Genomic DNA, 12,465 nt, shown 5'->3' with positions numbered 1-12,465 from the left:
AAAATAAACAGACATTTGTAACATCCTCATTCTTCAAATTATGAGTAGGATTCGATGAAAAATGTAACAATCTGTTTAAAGTATATTTCCCCGTATCCTTGAAGGCTTGTTCTCACAGCAACAAGGTTCTTGCAATATTAAGTTGTAGCTTATATTTAGGCGTTTTAATCCATATTGACCATAGTGACTTGCGCTTTGTTCTACGTTCCTGACATTACATTCAACGAAATCCAACACTATTTGTCACCTTTAAATGAGGTTCATGGGGTTATTTCAAATACTAACATTTTGCTCCTAACAAAACTGATATGTATGTATGTTTTTTTTACATGTACAAAATGTTGCTATTCTTTAACCCCGCATATAATGTGTCTTTGCAAAATAGTCCATCATGTGTTGATATAATTCTCATACAGTTTATTTTCTTTTTGCTTAAGTATACTGACATCTCATGTAACCTAGCGTGAAGTCAATTCTCATTTCAGTGTCTCTAAGTAACCTAAAGCGTAATCACTTTCAACGTTTATTTTGTACTGCACTTTAACAAATTCGTCAGAAGTAATCTATTTTCGAAGGAAGGTTTTTGCACAAGCAATCTGACTATTAACTGACTATTTGAGGTCAATTAGCACACGTACATGTTAAAATTTCTAGTTATGTAGGTTAGTTTGGTAGCTAGTAAGGTAACTGACTCTATGTAACCGGTATGTGAATCCAAGGCGTTGAATCCTTGGGACAGCTATCAGACAGTCTCATTGTAATCAAAAAGGGTCAACTGACCCCAGCCTCTAACCCACAAGAGTACCTCAAGGCATGCATTGCAAAACACCAATTATCTCAAAAAGTAATCATATTATTTTTTTTTTTAATTTAACTGTGACTTTAGTTACAGATTTGTTAACAATTCCCTCGAAAGTCGAAATGCATTCTGACTTTTAGTTTTTGTTCTGTAAGCTGTTTTGTGAGTGACGTCATAATTTTAGCATGTGAAATTTTGTGTGTGATTTTTTTTTTTTAATCAAAGTTTTACTATCTTTTAGTCGCCCGATCAATTCAATATATTTTTTATTAGTTCTTTTCATTAGTTTTTCAATAAAATCGTATCATAATTATAGTTTTTTACACCTAAACCGGCAACAATGCCCTGAGGCACTCTTCACCTTTTTGCACCTGGTTCCTAAACTTACAGCCTGGCCTACGTTGTCGAACGCTGTCGTTTCAAACGACAAACAGCTGTTTTGCGGCTCACTAATATTCTTAGTCGAAAGAAAACAAATGCGAACGATAACTTAAGCAACTCAATATAAAATTGCGGCTCACTATTTACATTTTCTGATTTTTGTACGAACTGAAATGTCAAATTCATTCACTTCTCATTTATTGTCATCTGTGCAAGAATCTATTACAAATGGATTAGTACGTATTTATTATTATACATTTGTGCATAATATAACATAATTACATATATTTTTACTCATACTTGCTCGTATAAATAAGTAGAATTTGACAAAAAGACTACTTTTTTTGTTCGAGATGTCCCAAAAGTAATCCTTTATATTTTTAGTAGAGTTATTTATAGAATTATGTATTTACAAACATAAAAAATTCGCAGCCAGGAGTTGATCCGTCCACCTTCCTATACCTACACCACTGCATAGTTATTTTATTTTGTGTCAAATAATGGTTTTCAATATATTGTCGATTGTTTTCTGGAATTGCATATGTGGCAACTCAATTATATTTGGATTACGTTTGAAACGTAAAGCAAAACGAACGATAAGTCGTAAGATAGTGGGCTGTTCTGAGTTTATTGGCTCATAATTACCCTAAAAAAAATTATTCAATAATTTGTTTTAATTTTTAAAAGTTTGCGGGTTAGACGGTTAAAATAACTAGTCACGTAACTACTAATGTAACTAGTTGTCACCCTAAATGATAGGTAAAATCACTAGTTCAGGACGGTCTACTAGAACTGCTTGAAATACAATGCAACCTACAAATTTTCCCACATTTTCGGTATAAAAAAAAACAATCTACAAATTCATATCCAACAATACAAGTACACTTTCAATTGTTGTCAGACAAACACATTCAAACTTACACAAATAAAAGTGTAAAAAAGTAAAGAAGGAGAATGAAAGAAAGAAGAATAACAAAAACAACACCGAGTAAGTTGTATAAATATTGCATACAACAACACATAGTAAAAGAGTCATCATGTGTACTATACCTGGAGGAAATAGGTCGTGTCACATGCGTTACACCAACAGATTTAAATGTAGTTTGAAGGAGAAACAAATCTAAAAAAAGCACTGTGGTTGCACATATGACGTGCGCCAACAACCCCCAAAGCGAACTGGTGATGATGTTTTCCACTTTAAATTTAACACAATGTACAATAACTTAGGAATGCAGAAACTAAAATACAACACTTTTCAAATTAAATTTTAAACATTTTATTTTAAATTGTAATTTTAGAAGAATTTCCAGCTTTTACTGGCAGTATGTATCTCTGCAATCATAAAATTTTCCTTAAAACAAAAAGGATTCTTTAGCTTTTTCTACGCTTCATTGTACTTGCGTTCGTTGCTTCAGGTATTTCTTGAAAGTTTCCTGTTTTTTTGTACTATTTTTCTTTCTTAATAGAGCTGTAGTATGCCTTAGACTCGCACTAACTTAGCAACACACTTTCTTATATTCTCTGCAACATTTCGTTTTATTTTCTTTCTATAACTTTCTTTTAAGGCAAAAAAAAATGGACTTTGCTAAAAAATACATACAAAGTTTGCAGCACAATAATTTGTATACTAAATGACATAGTTTTTATTTTATTATTGGTACGTTAGAGCAAACAAATATATATATATACTATATGTATATGCATTTCATGATTTTAAATGAATTTATTTAGTACGAATAAAAGTAAAAATACAATTTAATTTGTAAGGACAATATATTCACGTATGTATAAATTGTGGGCTCTTTAGCAATATTCTTTTACATTTTACTCCTCTACACAATTGAGGTATCACCGATGCCTTCGAGCATTTTGTAATTCTTGTATATATTTTGCTTTAAAATTAATGTTTTCTGAAGGCCGACCGGACCGACCTGTTCACAAAACTCTAAGGAAATGATTTAGCTAGAAAAAAACAAGGAGTGTATATGAAATTGACTCAATTAATTAAAATCTACTTGAAAATAATGCTCCAATTGTAAAAAGCAGAGATTTAATGTAATTAAAACAAAAAAAAAAAAAATTCGTTTTAGTGTTGCAATTGACAAAATTGGGATTTCTGTGCCAACCCTTTTTTAAAATTGGGCACTAGAGTACATCAATCATTCACAGTGCCTCCTTTTGGAAAATTAACAGACTTGAGAAAAATTTTTTTAATTTTATTTTGGGGAATACTTTTAATTTTTGAAATATTTTTGAAGCACAGAAACTGTTGCAGCCTGACATTAACCCATTAACGACGAATGGGTAGAAAAATACCCATAAATAGAGCAATTTTAGAAAAATTCTAGAAAATTCTAGGAGAGCGATATCAAAAATCGTTTTTCTGGAATAGATAAAGTAAGGCCCGAGCTACTTAAAATAATTTTTTCGGCAATATTAAGTTATTCCTTGGTGGGGAACTAGTGGGCCAAAGTTGAGCAATTTTACAATATCACAAAATTCGAAAATAAACGGCTCTAGAAAACGGGGGGAGTGGAAGTCCCCCATGCCCTCAATGTGTCTAATAGTCTTAGATGTCCTCTATCAGTAAACAAAATAACCAAGTGATTAGACCCACTTTCCTAAGCTACAAGTACGATTTTGTGGATTGGGTATAAAAATACCCACTTCGGCATATGTGGGTTCTAAAACATATGAAATATGAATTTAATTTTTTAAGTAAAAATTTAGTTTTTTCTTTAGAAAATCATAATAAAAACATTTAAAGGTATGACTATATAAAATATTTAGATGGTGAAAGGTTGACACAACCTAACTAAAATTTGTTCGACCATGAAATAATGATGCCAAACCTGTTCTTTTATATTGATGGTGATTACCACAATTATCTTATGTTGAAAAAAATAGTAGTTATGTGTATAGGGGTTTTTAAACCCCACAGTTCATGGTGGCAGTCTGAAACTAGCAATCTTATCTACTTTCAGGTTACCAATAGCCACAGAATTAGTAGACTTGTGTTAGAAGGAAGTCAATTGACTCTTTGGGGACTATAGCTACAGTTCCATTCTTCCTCTATTTGTTATTCATTTGTGAAAACTTTTGGAATTTAAAATATGTTCTACATTTTTCTCTTTTTTTCCTTTTTTATATGAACAATTTTCGGTTTTGGGGGGAGGGGGATTTCCTATTACCCCCCTCTGGATCCGCGCATGTAGCTAGGTTTATAGATAGAAAATTAAAACTTGCGTTGAATTATCATTTCGGTAGAATTTGATATATCTTTCAACCAGATCTTACACATATTTGATATCAGCCACTCTAAACAGATCATCAAAGTCTCTCAATCTTCATGTGTTGTTTCGAAATCGAATCAACCAAGTTATCTGATGAAAGAATAGATAGCAGTTAATTTTTCGGAGCCCTTAAAAGTCGATTGCCCAATTTACAATTAGTGTCGTAGCGTTGTATGTCGTAATTTTTTTTATTAATATTTAGTTATTGTAAAAATGTTGTTTGAAAAATATTTATGACAAACAACATACAACTCCGATTGTGAATTGGGCTAATAAGTATAGTTAAATTGTTTATATTTTTATCATAATAATTATTTATTTATTTAAAGACAACTATACACTTTCCACAGTATAACTCTTGCTTGCAATTTAAAATAACTTTATGTTTGGTGGGTATACACTGTGCCACACCAACTCGGATTAGAACATGCATGTCCTAGTTATATTAAATCGCACATTGTTTTCTTAACTATCTACAGTTCTTGAAAGTATAATTAAGAGCTGCATGTAAGACTTATTTGCAGACATGAATGCAAGTGTATGGTACACCCTTAAAAAACGAAGTTTAAACAAAGATATTAAAAGAACCGAAAGAGTAACATTTTTGGAGTTCGGTTTCGGATTAGGCCAAACATTTCTGTTAAAATGAAAAAACATAGATTTTACAATTTTGTTACAGAAACTATTCCCACAAGATAAATATACACGATGAAATTGAACAAAAGTCATTAATGTTGGTTATGCAAATGTAAAATGTTTTAGATTTTTTTTACACATTAAACAAGTTAGGTTAGTTTTGCATTAAGCCGAATATTAATTGTTTGGCTAATATTAGTTTCGGTCGGGCTCTAGAAATTTTCAATTCAAAAATTGTGAAAAATGAATTTAGCCACAGGGTTGTTGTTAGATAAATGTTCTTTTTTCATATGAAGTTATGAAAGATACTAAACTTCTTTCAGTGTACCAAATACAATAACAAAAAAAACCGGTTAACCGTTTTATATTAATTTTTTATTCAATATGAAAAATTTTTGAATATTGTCAAATGCTACAATTTTCTATAAAATAAAACAATGGCCCATAATCATAGTCAAAAATAAAGTACATTTTAAGAGAATTAAACTCGACTTTACTTAAGAGTGGACTTTAGGTCTATCATAGACAAGTTAAAGTATACTTCTGACGCTGAAGTCGACTCTAAATATAAAACTAGCTGAAGTTGTTTTTAACTCGTTTAACAACATCATCAGCTGTTCTTCGCCGAGTAAAAAAGTTCGTCACAAAGTAAAAAATGTTTAAGTTACAAGATATTGGTAGAGATTTTGCAATTATTGAACAGTTATCAATAAAATTAGTACCAAAATATCGTAATTATGATATTAATCTTATCTTTTCCACTTTTCCACAACAAACAACTTTCTTTCTTTAGATGTCCCGGTTACTTTTATTGTTTACGTTTTTTGGATTTTTTTTTTTAATTTTGTATGTCAGCTGTTCAGCGTTGCCACTTGTCTGTTTTTTGTTGTATATTGTATGAAAACATTTTCTACATTTGCGGTGGCACCCAGTTAAAGTCGGTTCAATTTAAAATATACTTTAATTTTGACTATGGTTGCAAATTAATAAAAAGCAGGTTTTTATTTTAAAGTTGTTTTTAAAAAGAACCGACTTTAGTGTTTGACTATGATTATTAAAAATGGTGTCAAAATTTTTCAAAAATATGTTTAAATGAGCTTTAGAAAATATATTTTATTAAAACCGGTTAACCAAGTTCTCAAAAAACCGAAAAGTTAAAGATAACCGAAACCAAACGAGTTTACAAAGATGAAAAAACCGGTTTTCGGTTTCGGTTTTGGATACTCTAAACCACACATAACTATGAATAACATGCACATGTTCGCAAATTTACTAGGATTTATTTTTGTCTGCAAGATTAGTTCCATTAAAAACAAGTAAGAGAGCTATATTCGCCGAAACTTATATACCCTTCACCAAATTATACTTCAAAATAAAAATTTTAAATATTTTTAGGTAAGCAAAATTTATTTTTTTTGCAGTTTATTTAATTTTTTGGAAATTTTTTTTTTTTTTGTTTTTTTTAAATTTTTTTAAATATTTAGCGAAAAAAACCTTTTATTGAAAAAAAAATCGGGTTAAAAAATATTTTTCCGATTTTGACCCATTGTAGGTCCAACTTACTATGGTTTTATATACGTCATTGCAAAGGACTTTGAAATATCTATCATGTATATCTAATACATATTGTTTATATTAATGACTTAGTAATCCAGATATAGCCCAAAAATAGGTCAAAAATTGTGTTTGTCCTGGTTTTTTCCTCATATCTCAGCCATTTGTGGACCGATTTTAAATAGCAAACTTCTCGAAAGCATGTCTGACAGAATTATTGAAGATTTGGATCCCAAAGATATCTGGGGTCTTCAGAAAATTGATTTAAACAGATAGACAGACGGGCAGACGGACAGACAGACAGGATCCAGAATATACAGTGTGATACACAAATGTGTAAATGATGGTCATATATTTACACTTTGTGATACAATATTTAAAGTGCAATGTTTATAAAGAAACGTTTTGTGTTTTTTTAAACAATATTTATTAAGGATATTTTAGGATTAAATAAATAAAATATTCCCTTAATTATACTCCAGTAATATAAAAAAAATAACTGCAACCCATTTACACACTTTTGGCGCAGATTACTAAAGTAACTTTTTTAGTACTTCGGATAACCTCCTTTCGCGTCCATGACAGCCCGAATTCTGGAGGGCATACTCTCTACCAGTTTGCGACACTCTTCTTGCATTATAGATCCCTAGATATCATGGGAGCGCTCCTAGAGCTGAGTTGTGTTTCTAAATGCATTTTGATAACTATAAACGCGACGTTTTAGAATTCGCACCAAATTCTCAATCGGATTTAAATTCTGAGATTGTGGGAGTCAATATAGCAATATAATTTTGGCGGTTTTTAAAAAATCAAGAGTCTTTTTAGAATTATGTTTGGGGTCGTTATCTTACAGTATCACAGTGTTTTCAATTTGTCCACGCCAATCATTCAGGCTATCCACATCTGTAGTCTTGATAATGTCTATATACATTTCAGCATTCATATTACTACCAATTTTATGAAGTTTTCCTACACCTTCCGCTGAAAAACAACCACAAAATGGCAATTTTCCACCACCATATTTCATAGTCATCATAAAATCACGGTCTTTTAATGGCGCATTTCGTTTTTGGTAGTCATATTTTGGTCCATCAGTTCCAGAATGATTAATTTTCGATTCATCTGACCAGATAACTTTTTCCCAATTATCAAAGGGCCAGTTCTTAAAAAAAAATTTACAAATGTTAGTCGAAGAAACTTGTGTCTTTCAGTTAAACGAGGTTTTTTAACACCCTTCATTGCATAAAAACCACATCTTTTGATTTCTCTAAGAGATGTACGTTTTAAAATTTTAATTTAATAGCATGAAGATAGTTTTGGTTGTACCTCACGGGGATTATTTTCTTCTACTGATGCAACTAGACGCTATACAGTGAGACCATCTTTTAACAATAGAATTGAATTCCGTCCACAAATTGGTGCTGGAAAAGCTAAACCAAATATATTCGCCATGTTCTCAACAGATTTAAAGAAATATTGAATTTGGTGGATATTTTTCGATAGGAGAGACCATTTTTCAGCTGCTCGGTAACAGATTTTGAATCTTCGGTGCTAATCTTCTTCATATTCAATATTCCTTAAAGAATTGTAAATTGTTAACTAGTAACATGTTTTAACTAACTGTCATTAATGAAATTGATTAAAATTATTCTTTTTCTAAATAATAGTAACAAGTATATTTAACTTTAAACAAAATGCGACAAAATTGTGTAATTCAGTTTTTATCTTTTTGATATTCTGGTATTTAAATGCCATTACTTCACATTAATTTTTTTGTATTGCTATACTTCACTAATCATGATCTTCATATTGTGTAAAAAATATTGTCAGATTGGTAAAAGTTGAGCATAAAAATTCAAATTATAGATATTTCCAAATTTATTTACACATTTGTGTCTCGTACTGTATATACTTTATAGGGTCGGAAATGAAAAATGTAGAAATTACAAACGGAATGACAAACTTACATGTATATACCATTCTCACGAAGGTGAAGGGTATAAAAAGAACATATCTACATACATACATCAAACATGCAAATGTTTGTGCAAGAAGTTGAGCTATTAATTGAAATTCTGAAATTGTCCATTCCCACACATACTTGTTCTAAACTAAAGGAAAATATAGCAATAAAGTAGAATTTTGTGAAAAAAGTAATAACCTCACGTCACAAAAGTTAATAAAGATGGTCATGATAAATGATTTGTGGGGATATGTTTAAAAAGCGTAATAAACAGACTTGCTCATCTTTCAAAGATTTGAATAGAAATTGTGAAATACAAAATGAAGAGAGTTGCCAAAAATGATAATTAGAATATCTTCATTTTTAATTTTTTGGAGCCCTGAAAAGTCAATAAGTATAGTTAAATTGTTCATATTTTTATTATACTAATTCTTTATGGTTTTTATACCCTACACCACCATAGTGGGGAGGGTATTATGCGTTTGTGCAGATGTTTGTAACGCCCAAAAATATTAGTTTAACACCCACCTTAAAGTATACCGATCGACTTAGAATCACTTTCTGAGTCGATTAAGCGATGCCCGTCCGTCCGTCTGGTCGGCTGGCTGTCCATGTAAACCTTGTGCGCAGAGTACAGGTCGCAATTTTGAAGATATTTCGATAAAATTTGGTACATATTATTTTTTCGGCCCAAGGACCAAGCCTATTGAAACTGGCTGAAATCGGTCCATTATTTCTCCTAGCCCCCATACAAATGTCCTCCCGAAATTGGACTTTATCGGTCATAAATGTTTAATTTATATATGTATCTCCACAAATTCCGCTCCAAATAAGATTTATATACACAAAATTCATGTCACCAAATTTTGTTACGATCGGTCCATAATTAGTCATAGCTCCCATATAGACCCGCTTCCGAAAATCACTTTAACGAGCATAAATCGCTTAAAAATGTTGGTAAACACACAAAATTCCACATAGTTAACTTTAATATAGACATAAATCACACGACCTAATTTCATGGTGATCGGTCCATAATTGGTCATAGCCCCCATATACCCACTTCCAAAAATCACTCAAAAATATAAATTATTGAAATTTTAAAAGAAAACATTTTTTTTGCTCTTTTACTTAGTGTAGGGTATTATATGGTCGCGCTTGACCGACCATACTTTCTTACTTGTTTTTGTGTATTTTCGTGAAAAATTTGTGGTTTTAAAACTAACGCTTTTCGGAATTTATTAATAGTAGATGTACATTACAGTGTCCCTTAGAATTAAATTTTTTGAAATGTTGAAACGGTACCCGCTGAAAATTTTCGTAATGATCTAAAATACCATCAAATAAATGTTTAGCTTGTTCTAAAAAGGCAACCCGTGCCTTTTCGATTTAGTTTTGGGGTGCATTTACAAGGGGAAAAAATTAATTTAAAGGAATCGAAATTGGTTCAAAAATGTTAAAGTTATTAAAAAATCGCCAAGCCATTAACGTGTCTCAGGCCACTAGAACAAGAAATGTAGGCACAAAATTAACATATTTTGAGATATATTAAAACAAAAATTATTGTTAAAATATGTATATCCATATTTACTTTTATATGAGTTTTTATCTTCATAGGATACAGTTAACCTATTCGCAAGGTATAACCAAAAAAAGTTGTTTGATCATCACATGGGGAATTATTTACAACATAATAGGGAATAAAAATGTGAAAAAACTATGTCAATACCTCCTGTAGTTTTTCCGTACTAATTTTTTGCCCATATTTTGGCGAATGAGCCCAATTTCCTTAAGTAAAATCTGTTCAGAATATTATAGTCCAGGTAATTTTAAATATAGTCTGAAAGTTTTCCAAAAATCGGAAAATGGGTTGCCCTTCTTAGAACAAGCTAAAAATTTGTTTTATGGTATTTTAGGTCATTACGAAAGTTTTCAGCGGGCACTGTATCAACATTGAATTGTTCATCCCGACTACCCGATGCAATAGGATCATGAAACTGACCACGAGTACATAGTTTTAAATTAATTTTAAAGAATTTGTTTTAAAAAACATTGTAGAAATGTATTCAAATGAATGTAAGTAAATACAGAAATTCATATACGTAAATGGTGTCGGAAGATTTAATTAAATTGTTTTTATTAGATGGTAATTTTGTATTGAGCCATGAAGAACACTTGACTGGGTTATATATGGAATAACACATCGGTATAATGGCATCCATGGCACATACACACTATTTTCGAGAAAATTTCCATGATCATAATAAGAAGTATGGTCAAATGATGGCTCCATCGCAAAATGCATTAGTTTTATAGAAATATGTGTGCGATATCACCCAGTTCAAAAGTGACACAACTCAAAATTTTAATTTTTCAGAAATCGAAAATAAATATATACCAATTGAAATATGTATAATGAAAGACATTAGTGTTTTTTTAGCCACAGTTAACAACAACAGAATACACTGATATCTTTTATATAAATTCATATTTCGGGTTTATATAACCCGAAAAATGAATTTTGAGTTGTGTCACTTTTGAATTGGGTGTGCGATATATTCTCAAGTCCTTAATAAATGTAGTAAATATATATAGAAAATTTCTAAATAGTTTCCAGATTTCCAGATGACATAGGCAAATTTAGGCTTTATAATTGGCGGAGCGACCCATGTGAACATTTACAACACGCTACTGATCATGAAAACAGTATAAATAAACGCTGAACAAAGTGGCCCATAATCATAGTCAAACACTAGAGTCGGTTCTTTTTAAAAACAACTTTAATATTAAACCAGCTTTTAATTATTTAGCAACTATAGTCAAAATTAAAGTATGGCCGACTTCATAAACGCAGTAATGCAAAGCAATTACTAGGCAAAGCAATACTTTGTGACATTCATGAACGCATAAATGTTTTGTAAAGAATCATAAATAAAAACAGTTCCCAAATTTGGCAGATGCTGCGCATGGACAATAATGAACTTGCGACATTGCCAAAACAAAATCTATTGCGTTTATGAACACTATGCATTGCAGTGTTGCTTTGCAAAATGCGTTTATGAAGTCAGCCTATATTTTAAATTGAACCGACTTTAACTGGGTGCCACCTCAAATATAGAAAATTTGTTCATACAATATACAACAAAATATAGACAAGTGGCACGCACCGCTGAACAGCTGACATAGAAAATTAAAAAAAAATAAAAAAAAGGTAAACAATAAAAGTAAACGCGAAACACAGTCGACTTTAACGTCAAAAGTATATTTTATCTTGTCTATGGTAGTCCAAAAGTCCACTCTTAAGTAAAGACGACTTTATTTCTCTTAAAATATACTTTATTTCTGACTATGATTATGCGCCAGTATTTAAAAATGTTTCATATCAGAATTATAACATACGAAAATGGTATAAAAAAAAAAAAAATTTAAAAAAATTTGGAAAAAACTTTTTTTAAAAAATATTAAAAAACAATTTAAAAAAAAAATTTTAAAAACAATTAAAAAAAAAATTATTTTAAAGTATAATTTGATGAAGGGTATATAAGATTCGGCACAGCCGAATATAGCTCTCTTGTTTTTTATTAAATTGGTTGCATAGCAATGGCATAACATGACAATGTATTTGGGGTGACATAGCAATGCATAACACTCACTTAAATCATAACAACAGTTATAGCGATACAGAATTTTGTCTTGTGTAGGCATTTAATCTTTATCTTAATATAAATAGGCCACACGTTTTTTTGTGGTCCACTTTTGAATATGTTATTGTCCACCAATATTGATCAAACAATAGATTTGCACAATATAAAAAAAATATTTAAAAATTCTTTCCATAA

The 12,465-nt window shown here is 30.6% G+C and overlaps 1 protein-coding gene across 2 annotated transcripts in view; it reads left to right on the top strand.

Annotated features, from left to right (window-relative positions):
* Positions 1 to 12,465, top strand: part of kmr (kramer) — a 119,636-nt gene that overhangs the window by 71,079 nt on the left and 36,092 nt on the right. The window lies entirely within an intron of this gene.

Source organism: Calliphora vicina, chromosome 1, assembly GCF_958450345.1.
Source record: "Calliphora vicina chromosome 1, idCalVici1.1, whole genome shotgun sequence".
Lineage (NCBI taxonomy): Eukaryota > Metazoa > Arthropoda > Insecta > Diptera > Calliphoridae > Calliphora > Calliphora vicina.
This window is presented reverse-complemented; position numbering and strand designations above follow the sequence as displayed.